Raw genomic sequence first — 12,441 nt, forward strand, 5'->3', positions numbered from 1 at the left:
CGTCAGTTAGGGGCTCGTAAGAAAGCATTTCACGGTAAGGTCTACACCTGTGACTAATCAAATTTGATTTGATTTGAATCAAAGAAGACTGAATACAGAACTCAACGGTGAGAGACTGCACACTCCATCCAATTGTTTTAACAATTGATAACAGTGTGCTCAGTGTCATTTTTCTGACAAGAAAGTTACAAATAACATTCATAATGAAATTCATACATGAATTCCAATCCTTGCACTTTGATTTAACTGATATTGTTTGAGATTTTCCTTTATAAAATTGTTATTTTGCATTAAAAATATAATATGTGGATTAAATATGTTGTAATATTCAGACACAATCTGGGTGAAATCTATTCATATCTACAGTATCAGATTTGTTGGCCACAGTACAACAGTATAGGTATTTTTTTAAACCAAATCCGTCCGACATTACTTTCAAAACACACTGAAAGCATTATTGTTGTGTATCCAAGTCGGAGCAGACTTTGAAACTCAATACCTTAGAAACCTCCACTCAAAATGTTCAGTTAGAGAACAAAGTTCAGCTGTCTTATATGATTTGAAAATAATTGTATGCTAAAACACAATGCTGAAATTGTAAGTGTATATAAATGTATAGTTCATTGTAATATTCTGATATATATTTAGTTTACAATACTACAGTAAATGAAAAACAACACAGGCATGGTCTAGGTTTAGGAAAATATTGCATAGCTTTGTACAGTACTTACCTAATCAGGATTGACCAGAATGACATAGACATAAATGGTTGGTCTTGGTAGGAACTAATGATTCATGGTGTTTCCCACTTCCTGTTAGAATCTGTTTATTTCATTTGTATTAAATATATTGTTTCTTATTTTTTTACATTCCAAAAACAAACATTAACATACTAACAACTTACAGACACACACAAACAATGACTACATCTCCTCTGCCCAGACCTGCATGCTCACAACCCCATCCCTAGTGCCTGCATTATTGTTTGCCACTTGGCCTTAAATTATACCAATTTGTTTTTCCTCGGTCGCCCATGCCATTTCAACATTTCAAAAATAAATCATTTGATTTTCCCATTGTGTCAATGATGGCGGATTGTTTGACTTCCAAGTTTCTTTGTACGTTTTTTTTCAAGAAGTGTGATTCCTGTAAGTATCTTATCTGGGCACACACCATTTTCCTAACACACAACCATTATTACTGTAAACTGCTTCAAAGGAAAAGTGAACCCTCCCTGCTACAGTAAGGAGTGGCCTTTCCAGTTAGGGGTTCTCTCTTTACAGTAGGGAGTGGTCTTTACAGTAGGGAGTGGTCTTTACAGTAGTGAGTGGTCTTTACAGTAGGGAGTGGTCTTTACAGTAGTGAGTGGTCTTTACAGTAGGGAGTGGTCTTTACAGTAGGGAGTGGTCTTTACAGTAGTGTGTGGTCTTTACAGTAGGGAGTGGTCTTTACAGAAGGGAGTGGTCATTAAGGTAGTGAGTGGTCTTTATAGTAGTGAGTGGTCTTTACAGTAGTGAGTGGTCTTTACAGTAAGGTGTGGTCTTTACAGTAGGGAGTGGTCTTTACAGTAGTGAGTGGTCTTTTACAGTAGGGAGTGGTCTTTACAGTAGTGAGTGGTCTTTACAGTAGGGAGTGGTCTTTACAGTAGTGAGTGGTCTTTACAGTAGGGAGTGGTCTTTACAGTAGGGAGTGGTCTTTACAGTAGTGTGTGGTATTTACAGTAGGGAGTGGTCTTTACAGAAGGGAGTGGTCATTAAGGTAGTGAGTGGTCTTTATAGTAGTGAGTGGTCTTTACAGTAGTGAGTGGTCTTTACAGTAAGGTGTGGTCTTTACAGTAGGGAGTGGTCTTTACAGTAGTGAGTGGTCTTTACAGTAGGGAGTGGTCTTTACAGTAGTGAGTGGTCTTTACAGTAGGGAGTGGTCTTTACAGTAGTGAGTGGTCTTTACAGTAGGGAGTGGTCTTTACAGTAGGGAGTGGTCTTTACAGTAGTGTGTGGTCTTTACAGTAGGGAGTGGTCTTTACAGAAGGGAGTGGTCATTAAGGTAGTGAGTGGTCTTTACAGTAGTGAGTGGTCTTTACAGTAAGGTGTGGTCTTTACAGTAGGGAGTGGTCTTTACAGTAGTGAGTGGTCTTTACAGTAGGGAGTGGTCTTTACAGTAGTGAGTGGTCTTTACAGTAGTGAGTGGTCTTTACAGTAGTGTGTGGTCTTTACAGTAAGGTGTGGTCTTTACAGTAGGGAGTGGTCTTTACAGTAGTGAGTGGTCTTTACAGTAGTGAGTGGTCTTTACAGTAAGGTGTGGTCTTTAAAGTAGGGAGTGGTCTTTACAGTAGGGAGTGGTCTTTACAGTAGGGAGTGGTCTTTACAGTAGGGTGTGGTCTTTACAGTAGGGAGTGGTCTTTACAGTAGGGAGTGGTCTTTACAGTAGGGAGTGGTCTTTACAGTAAGGTGTGGTCTTTACAGTAGGGAGTGGTCTTTACAGTAGGGAGTGGTCTTTACAGTAGGGTGTGGTCTTTACAGTAGGGAGTGGTCTTTACAGTAGGATGTGGTCTTTACAGTAGGGAGTGGTCTTTACAGTAGTGAGTGGTCTTTACAGTAGTGTGTGGTCTTTACAGTAAGGTGTGGTCTTTACAGTAGGGAGTGGTCTTTACAGTAGTGAGTGGTCTTTACAGTAGGGAGTGGTCTTTACAGTAGGGAGTGGTCTTTACAGTAGGGAGTGGTCTTTACAGTAAGGTGTGGTCTTTACAGTAAGGTGTGGTCTTTACAGTAGGGAGTGGTCTTTACAGTAGTGAGTGGTCTTTACAGTAGTGAGTGGTCTTTACAGTAGTGAGTGGTCTTTACAGTAGGGAGTGGTCTTTACAGTAGTGAGTGGTATTTACAGTAGGGAGTGGTCTTTACAGTAAGGTGTGGTCTTTACAGTAAGGTGTGGTCTTTACAGTAAGGTGTGGTCTTTACAGTAGTGAGTGGTCTTTACAGTAGAGAGTGGTCTTTACAGTAGGGAGTGGTCTTTACAGTAGTGAGTGGTCTTTAGAGTAGGGAGTGGTCTTTACAGTAGGGAGTGGTCTTTACAGTAGTGAGTGGTCTTTACAGTAGGGAGTGGTCTTTACAGTAGTGAGTGGTCTTTACAGTAGGGAGTGGTCTTTACAGTAGGGAGTGGTCTTTACAGTAGGGAGTGGTCTTTACAGTAGGGAGTGGTCTTTACAGTAGGGAGTGTGTATATGAGGCTGATAAACAGCTACTTTAGAATGCAATAAAAAAGCGATAGAGAGACTTTTATTACCCTGTTAGACAGATATGCAAAGTTATAAGATATAAGTGCTTTAGTTTATTTCCTCCTAAAATAATGCATTTCTTCCTCCTGAAAGGAAAATATACGGTTTTATGAAAGGCATGGACATTGATTGGCAAGTCACATTACAGCACACAAGAGCATAACAACAAAAGAGGAGTATAACTGAGTACAGCTAACTAAATATGACATAAGAAAATAGTTGCATTATTTGGTCTTTAGCTTTTACCTAAGAAATAACACATTTCTTGCAGAAGAAAATCACCTCACATTTCCCTGCTTATAAAGTCAATTTCGTGCTAACTGTCCACGGACATCAGCTAATCACATTACTACAGCACTCAAGAAGGCACTAAACTATCATTACATAGAGACAGGAATGAGCGGAGATCATATTTCCTTCATACATTTTTATTAAACTATTAAATATTTAATGATGTTGTTATTTCTGACCATCTCATTGCATCAGCGCTATATGCCTGGACAGAAGGCGTTTGGGCTGAGTCAGTGCAAGAGGGGGGAAACAGTCTTCATCCAAACACAGGAACAGTCAGTATACCACTACTCAAATCAGGCATATTGCAACCAACAAAGGACAAGTATTTCTTTTTTTACTATGTCAACATCATATTCAAGTAAATTTAAAGATATAAAATAACTGATATAATTACTGTATACCTCCAAGAACACCGGTTTAGCTTATAATTCATAAACATGATGTTATTATCAATGGTGTAATAACACCAAATAGACACACAAATAATAATAATAATCTTATAAAAAACAAAATGCTTCAAAAGAAAATAGGAAATGAAAAGAACTTACAACACTGACGGCGTCTACGTCGAGCAGACTATCATCATACTGTACTCTTTAAACAGCCAATGGCCATCCTGACAGTCACAGATCACAAGCCCTCAGCTAAAGGACTCAGAAGCCTCAAACAGAATTTCAAGTACTGTGTTTGGGTCTAATTTAAAGTTTTCACTCAGTGAACATTTCTCATAAGTAGAAGTTAGGATTCGCCCCTCAATTTCTCACCACATAACAAAAAGTTTGGACCCATAGAGGCAAAGTGAAATACAATACAAAATCATCAACATCATCATCATCATGATCATCAGTGCAACATAATTAAGAAAACAGAAAGCAAAAAATGCACTTTTCATTCATTGGGCAAGATTAGGAGTTAGGCAGGCAGTTGAACGACGGAGAGAGATAATTGCACAAAATGTTCAGTGATCACTTCAGAATAGCATACAACTTCATTTCAAAATCGCTACAGCTACCAGTGATTTCAGAATATACAGTGAGCTGGGACAGTGACACATTTGATGTTGTTTGGACTCTGCACTCCAGCGCTTCACATCTGAAATTATATATGAGGTTAAAGTGCAGACTTCATTTAGAAATTACATCACTTTTTGTCCTCCCCATTTTAGGGGATCAAAAATATTGGGCCAAATTCACTTATATGTGTATTAAAATTGTCAAAAGTTTACTATTTGGTCCCATATTCCTAGCATGCAATGATTACACCAAGCTTGTGACTCTACAAACTTGTTAGATGCATTTGCTGTTTGTTTTGGCTGTTTCAGATTATTTTGTGCCCAAAAGAAATGAATGGTAAATAATGCATTCTGTCACTTTTATTGTAAATAAGAATAGAATGTTTCTAAAAAAACTGCTACATGAATGTGGATGCTACCATGATTGTGGATAGTCCTGAATGAATTGTGAATAATGATGAGTCAGTAAGTTAAACGCACAAACATGCTAAGCTCTCACCATGACAATAACAGGGGAGGTTAGCATTCTGGGGGATTATGATATTTGTGTGTCTAACTTTCTCACTTATCATTATTCACGATTCATTCAGGACTATTCGTAATCATGGTAAAAAGTGCTGGTGTAGAGAGCCAATACAACAAATAATGTGACACTGTCCCAATACTTTTGGAGCTCAATGTAGCATGAAAACAATATTGAGAATGACATATCCTATTAGGACTGATTTAGCTTTCTGAAATACAGACATTTCGGCTAAAAGGGAAATACTGAAAATCCATACTTTCAGTATTACTGAAAGTTACTGCATTGGTGTTAGGACGAGCAAGAGACAATGTAGCAAATGCGTCCCTCAGATGTGCTACCAAGCCTTAGTTTAAAAGGCCTGAACCATGTACAAGTACAGCCCGACTCACACAGCAGGTAACACAACCTCTATGTCGCCAAACAACCGGCTTGTTCAAAAGGATGACATCATTGTGCCGCTGGCTAAATCCAGTGTGAACATCTTCAACATTAGATTTTTATGCAAAATGCTAAGAATAGTTAGCATGATGTCTGTCAGAAAGAAGCCACTGCCCATGACGTACATGTATATTTAAAAATATATTACAGAAGGCTCTTTGCTGTGCGGCGCCTCCCTCCTTATGACATCTGTAACGTCGGTTTTTACTCCCACCATCGTCAAGCCTGGATTATAGACATCTTGTAGATTGCTTTTTGGAGATAAATATGATTTATTCTTGGGCTGTAGGCCATCTGGCCCAGTAATGTTTGGCTAAAGACTTCAGCGATAGCAGCCCACGTCAGTGAGCCAGGCTAGCATCTTGACTCATCTCCTGTCCTCTCCCATCTTCTCCTATCTCTCGCTTGGCAGATGTTTAACCCTGTTTGTTATGCCATTCGATTAGGATGAAAACCTTTGCAGACTTTCTCTGAGGCCAACGTTGACCTCAAACAATGTTAATTTCCTGCTTATAAACCAGGATCTGCAGAGCAAGTGCAGGGCAGAAAATTGTGCTTTTTTTGTCAATTCATAACAATGGAATTGGGTCTTTCTTCCTTTGGAGGCAATACCGCACCGCTTTTTCATTACAAAATCACACCAATAATAACAATAAAATAACAAAAAATAAACAAGAATCCATGTCCAAGGACACAGATTCAAACTAAATAAATAGAAACATTTCATGAGTAAGTCTGGAGAGGAGCTTGTTTATATTGACTGAATAGGCGCTCAGCAACTGTAATGGTGGAATCACCAAAGTAGTTGAGCATGCACGTCTTCTATTGGCACAAGAGGATCATTGGTGGGACATCTCAAACTATATTGAAGAAATACTTCCCTGTACAGAAATGGAAAATATCTTTGTGGCAAATGGAAAATCCCTTTGTCAGTGAGTTGGGGTATTTGTTTTTATTTTTTTACCCCAACTCACTGACAAAGGGCCATTGCGAATACCCTGACTTTCCTCGACTTTCAAAATGAAGGTATGAGAGAGGGTTGAGTAAGCTTGTCTGCGCCAGTGCCTCACGTGGTAAAATCGCTCAACACTGCAGTAATGACTGCTGCTAGCAAGAATAGAACATTGCTGAAGTCTTTGATTCAAGTAGTTGAGAGCCAGCAGAGAGAGAGAGAGAGAGAGAGAGAGAGAGAGAGGAGCAAATTCTGAGAGCGAGAAGAGAAATCTTCTCAAAATCTTTCTTGTCCCATCCACCTCACGACGGAACACGACAGAGAAAAACATCACTTAAACATTGATATCGCACAAGAGTACACAATGGTTTTTTTCTCAATTTAGTTTGAGTCAACAGGAATAAGCAAAGGACATTTGTTGGGCTGGTGGGATGGTTGATAGATAGGGGGTTTGGGTGGTGAGATGGAACAACTGTGGGAGGAGGAAGGGGGTTACAGACATGTCTGTAGACAAGGCACTGTCAGTAAACGGTAGAGCCTGTAGAAGAGACATGAAGTCATGTGGAGGTCATAGAGAGAGATAGAGAGGGGATGGGGGATGAAGATAGAGGGACAAGAGCCCTGCGCTACACCCCTCTCTCCGTGGAGGGGGATGCTCCAGACAGGTTGACATCCGGGCAGCAGAAGGGGAGAGACTAGGAGGGGTCAGGACCTCCACCTTCACCCCAGGTAGGGTCCACCGCCAGGGGGTCCGGGGCTAGAGCTCCACAGGCCCCCCATGAATCAGGCGCTGGCGAAGAGGCACCTCTGTTGAAACTGAAGCACACACAATGGCACACCGTGTTACACAGAACCACTTCTGATAGAAATGCACACAATGAAACACAACTAATGAATCCTAGAATCACTACTCCTTCAGAGTAATGGCGTCGGAGGGGATGGCTTCCGTTTTACAAGCTCCTAACCAAATTGTGCAATTGTGTGCTTATTCGCATTGTTTGTAACTTATTTTGAACATAATGTTGCTGCTACCGACTCTTAAGACCAAAAAGAGCTTCAAGATATCAGAACAGCGACAAATCACCTCGAACTGGAAGAAGATTTTTGAGTCTGACACGAAGGATACACTGTTGCTCTTGGACCAGGCCCAAATCCCATTCATTCTCATTAAGAAATGACAGATATTCAAGGGGACAGATCCGGGTGCCTTGTGAGAATTCGTCAGCAAGTGGGTAACTCGCCTCTACCATCCGTTTGATTGGCCAACGTGCAATTACTAGAGAATAAACTGGATGAGTTCCGTTCGAGAATATCCTACCAATGGGATATTAAAACCTGTAATATCTTATGTTTCACGGAGTCGTGGGTAAATGACGACACAGATAATATACAGTTGGCTGGGTTTTTAGTGCATCGGCAGGACAGAACAGCAATGTTTGGTAGGACGAGGGGTGGTAGTGTGTGTCTATTTGTCAATAACAGCTGGTGTGCGATGTCTAATATTAAGGAAGTCTCGAAGTATTGCTCGCCTGAGATAGAGTACCTCATGATAAGCGGAACACCACACTATCTATATTTTCCGTAGCCATCTATTTACAGCCACAAACCAATTCTGGCACTAAAACCGCACTCAGCGAGCTGTATAAGGCCATAAGCAAACAAGAAAATGCTCATCCAGAAGCAGCGCTCCTAATGGATGGGGACTTTAATGCAGACAAACATAAATCCGTTTTCACCTCATTTCTACTATCGTGTGCAACCAGAGGAAAAACAACTATAGACCACCTTTACTCCACACACAGAGACATGTACAAAGCTTTCCCTCGCCCTCCATTTGGCAAAACTGACCATAATTCTATCCTCCTGATTCCTGCTTACAAGCAAAAACTAAAGCAGGAAGTACCAGTACTCAATACGGAAGTGGACAGATGATGCGGATGCTAAGCTACAGGACTGTTTTGCTAGAACAGACTCGAATATGTTCCGCAAATTCATCCAGTGGCATTGAGGAGTATACCACCTCAGTCACTGGCTTCATAAATAAGTGCATTGATGACATTGTCCCCACAGTGACCTTACGTACATATCCCAACCAGAAGCAATGGATTACAGGCAACATCCGCACCGAGCTAAAAGAAAAGGGGGAATGCATTCAATTGAAATGTGTCTTCCACATTTAAACCCCTTCTGAATCAGAGAGGTGTGGAGAGCTGCCTTAATCGACATCCACGTCTTCGGCGCCCAGGGTACAGTGGGTTAACTGCCTTGCTCAGGGGAAGAACGACAGATTTTTACCTTTTCAGGTTGGGCTAAAGGCTAGAGCTGCTGCTTTCAAGGAGCGGGACACTAATCCGGACATTTATAAGAAATCCCACTATGCGAAGTGTCAATACAGGACTAAGCTTGAATCCTACTACACCAGCTCTGACGCTTGTCGGATGTGGCAGGGCTTGAAAACTATTACGGACTACAAAGGGAAACCCAGATGCAAGCTGTCCAGTGTAGCGAGACTACCAGACGGTCTAAATGCTTTTTGTGCTCACTTCGAGGCAATCAACACTGAACCATACATGACAGGACCAGCTGTTCTGGACGACAATGTGATCATGCTCTCCGTAGTCGATGTGAGCAAGACTTTTAAATAGGTCAATGTTCACAAGGCCGCAGGCCAGATGGATTACCAGGGCGTGTACTCCGAGCATGCGCGGACCAACTGTCAAGTGTTTTCACAGACATTTTCAACCTCTCCTTGACCGAGTCTGTAATACCTACATGTTTCAAGCATACCACCACAGTCCCTGTGCCCAAGGAAGTGAAGGTAACCTGCCTAAATGACTACCGCCCTGTAGCACTCACATCAGTAGCCATGAAGTGCTTTGAAAGGCTTGTCATGGCTCACATCAACAGCATCCTCCGGGAAACCCTAGACCCACTCCGATTTGCATACGCCCCAACAGATCCACAGATGATGCAATCTCAATTGCACTCCACACCGCCCTTTCACACCTGGACAAAAGGAACACCTATGTGAGAATGCTGTTCATTGACTACAGCTCAGCGTTCAACACCATAGTGCCCAGAAAGCTCATCACTAAGCTAAGGACCCTGGGACTAAACACTACCGCTGTAACTGGATCCTGGACTTCCTGTCGGGCCGGCCCCAGGTGGTAAGGGTAGGCAACAACACATCTGCCGCACAGCTAATCAACACGGGGCCCCTCAGGGGTGCTTGCTTAGCCCCCTCCTGTACTCTCTGTTCACCAAGCACGAACTGATCACCGACAACAATAAGACAGCCTATAGGGAGGAAGTCAGAGACCTGGCAGTGTGGTGCCAGGACAACAACCTCTACCTCAATGTCAGAAAGACAAAGGAGCTGATCGTGGACTACAGCAAAAGGAGGGCCGAATTCACAACGAGGCTCTAGTGGAGCAGGTTGGGAGCTTCAAGTTCATTGATGTCCACATCACCAACAAACTATTATGGTCCAAACACACCAAGACAGTCGTGAAGAGGGCACGACAATGCCTTTCCCTCAGGAGACTGAAAATATTTGGCATGGGTCTCCAGATCCTCAAAAAGTTCTACAGCTGCACCATTGAAAGCATCTTGACAGGTAGCATCACTGCCTGGTATGGCAACAGCTTGGTATCCCGACCGTAAAGCACTATAGAGGGCAGTGTGTACGGCGCAGGACATCACTGGGGCCAAGCTTCCTGCCATCCAGGACCTACATACTAGACGGTGTCGAGGAAAGCCCAAAAAATTGTCAAAGACTCCAGTCACCCAAGTCATAGACTGTTCTCTCTACTACCGCGCGGCAAGCTGTACCGGAACGCCAAGTCCAGGTCCAAAAGGCTCCTTAACAGATTCTACCCCTAAGCCATAAGACAGATGAACAATTAATCAAAATGGTCACCCGTACTATTTGCATTGACCCCACTCCCCTTTGTTTTTACACTGCTGCTACTATGCTTAGTCACTTTACCCCTACCTACATGTACATATTACCTTGACTAACCTTATCTCGCACATGGACTTGGTACTGGTATCCTCTAAATATAGCCTTGTTAATGTTATTTCATTTTGTACTGTTGTTTATTTTGTAAATATTTTCTCAACTCTATTTTCTTAAAACTGCATTGTTGGTTAAAGGCTTGTAAATAAGCATTTCATGGTACCTGTTGTATACAATTTACCTGTTGTATACAATTTGATTTGATTTAATGATTTACAAATTGTTTTTGTGATGTCTTACCTCATCTGTAATATTTGGGGAACCTATTGACAGAGAAGTATTGGTTATATGTCCATTTCAACTGTCTAGTATCTTATCAGACAACCAAACAGGCATTGCCATGATCTGAAAACTGAGAAATGGAGTTACATGAATTGGAAAACAGTAAACTTTCCGTCTTGTGCAGGAAGAACTAGCATGGACAGCTACAGTGCCTTGCGAAAGTATTCGGCCCCCTTGAACTTTGCGACCTTTTGCCACATTTCAGGCTTCAAACATAAAGATATAAAACTGTATTTTTTTGTGAAGAATCAACAATAAGTGGGACACAATCATGAAGTGGAACGACATTTATTGGATATTTCAAACTTTTTTAACAAATCAAAAACTGAAAAATTGGGCGTGCAAAATTATTCAGCCCCCTTGAGTTAATACTTTGTAGCGCCACCTTTTGCTGTGATTACAGCTGTAAGTCGCTTGGGGTATGTCTCTATCAGTTTTGCACATCGAGAGACTGAATTTTTTTCCCATTCCTCCTTGCAAAACAGCTCAAGCTCAGTGAGGCTGGATGGAGAGCATTTGTGAACAGCAGTTTTCAGTTCTTTCCACAGATTCTCGATTGGATTCAGGTCTGGACTTTGACTTGGCCATTCTAACACCTGGATATGTTTATTTTTGAACCATTCCATTGTAGATTTTGCTTCATGTTTTGGAACATTATCTTGTTGGAAGACAAATCTCCGTCCCAGTCTCAGGTCTTTTGCAGACTCCATCAGGTTTTCTTCCAGAATGGTCCTGTATTTGGCTCCATCCATCTTCCCATCAATTTTAACCATCTTCCCTGTCCCTGCTGAAGAAAAGCAGGCCCAAACCATGATGCTGCCACCACCATGTTTGACAGTGGGGATGGTGTGGTCAGGGTGATGAGCTGTGTTGCTTTTACACCAAACATAAAGTTTTGCATTGTTGCCAAAACGTTCAATTTTGGTTTCATCTGACCAGAGCACCTTCTTCCACATGTTTGGTGTGTCTCCCAGGTGGCTTGTGGCAAACTTTAAACAACACTTTTTATGGATATCTTTAAGAAATGGCTTTCTTCTTGCCACTCTTCCATAAAGGCCAGATTTGTGCAATATACGACTGATTGTTGTCCTATGGACAGAGTCTCCCACCTCAGCTGTAGATCTCTGCAGTTCATCCAGAGTGATCATGGGCGTCTTGGCTGCATCTCTGATCAGTCTTCTCCTTGTATGAGCTGAAAGTTTAGAGGGACGGCCAGGTCTTGGTAGATTTGCAGTGGTCTGATACTCCTTCCATTTCAATATTATCGCTTGCAAAGTGCTCCTTGGGATGTTTAAAGCTTGGGAAATCTTTTTGTATCCAAATCCGGCTTTAAACTTCTTCACAACAGTATCTCGGACCTGCCTGGTGTGTTCCTTGTTCTTCATGATGCTCTCTGCGCTTTTAACGGACCTCTGAGACTATCACAGTGCAGGTGCATTTATACGGAGACTTGATTACACACAGGTGGATTGTATTTATCATCATTAGTCATTTAGGTCAACATTGGATCATTCAGAGATCCTCACTGAACTTCTGGAGAGAGTTTACTGCACTGAAAGTAAAGGGGCTGAATAATTTTGCACGCCCAATTTTTCAGTTTTTGATTTGTTAAAAAAGTTTGAACAGTGGATATTGCACCAATGTGATT

At 41.7% G+C, this 12,441-nt stretch overlaps 1 protein-coding gene across 4 annotated transcripts in view; it reads right to left on the minus strand.

Annotated features, from left to right (window-relative positions):
* Positions 1 to 3,223: 3,223 nt before the first annotated feature.
* LOC135527406 (tyrosine-protein phosphatase non-receptor type 11-like) overlaps positions 3,224 to 12,441 on the minus strand; it is a 108,817-nt gene continuing 99,599 nt past the window's right edge. For all 4 annotated transcript variants that reach the window (XM_064955934.1, XM_064955937.1, XM_064955935.1 and 1 more), the window contains exon 16: positions 3,224 to 7,309. The gene's annotated coding sequence lies outside the window, so the exon portion shown is untranslated. The remainder of the gene's footprint in view (positions 7,310 to 12,441) is intronic.

This window comes from Oncorhynchus masou, chromosome 33, assembly GCF_036934945.1.
Source record: "Oncorhynchus masou masou isolate Uvic2021 chromosome 33, UVic_Omas_1.1, whole genome shotgun sequence".
Classification (NCBI taxonomy): Eukaryota; Metazoa; Chordata; class Actinopteri; order Salmoniformes; family Salmonidae; genus Oncorhynchus; species Oncorhynchus masou.